Below are 358 nucleotides of genomic sequence, written 5' to 3' on the forward strand. Positions count from 1 at the left end.
GAGTACCACATGAGGGACAGACAGCTAAATTGGGGATGACCACCATGTTAGGAGTGGACGCAAGGCCGAGGATGGATGCCCGGGCTAAGGATGGATGCCAAGCTAGGAACAGATAAAGGTTGGTTGGTGATGGATGTCCATGTTAGGAGGGGAGGTTGCAATACTGGAGATAAATACCATAAAGAGAAGGACTGGGGTGGGGGAAGGGTAGACATCCAGGTGAGGAATATGTGTCATGTTAGGGATGGATGTCCAGGTAGGAAGTAGGCACTGAGGTGGGGGCTAGGCCCCTAGGTTGGGGATAAGCCCCCAGTGAGGGATGAGCCCCCAGTGAGGGATGGGCACCCTGGTGAGGGAT

The sequence above is a fragment of the Vombatus ursinus genome, unplaced genomic scaffold (assembly GCF_900497805.2).
Source record: "Vombatus ursinus unplaced genomic scaffold, bare-nosed wombat genome assembly UNPS02015012.1, whole genome shotgun sequence".
NCBI classification, from domain to species: domain Eukaryota; kingdom Metazoa; phylum Chordata; class Mammalia; order Diprotodontia; family Vombatidae; genus Vombatus; species Vombatus ursinus.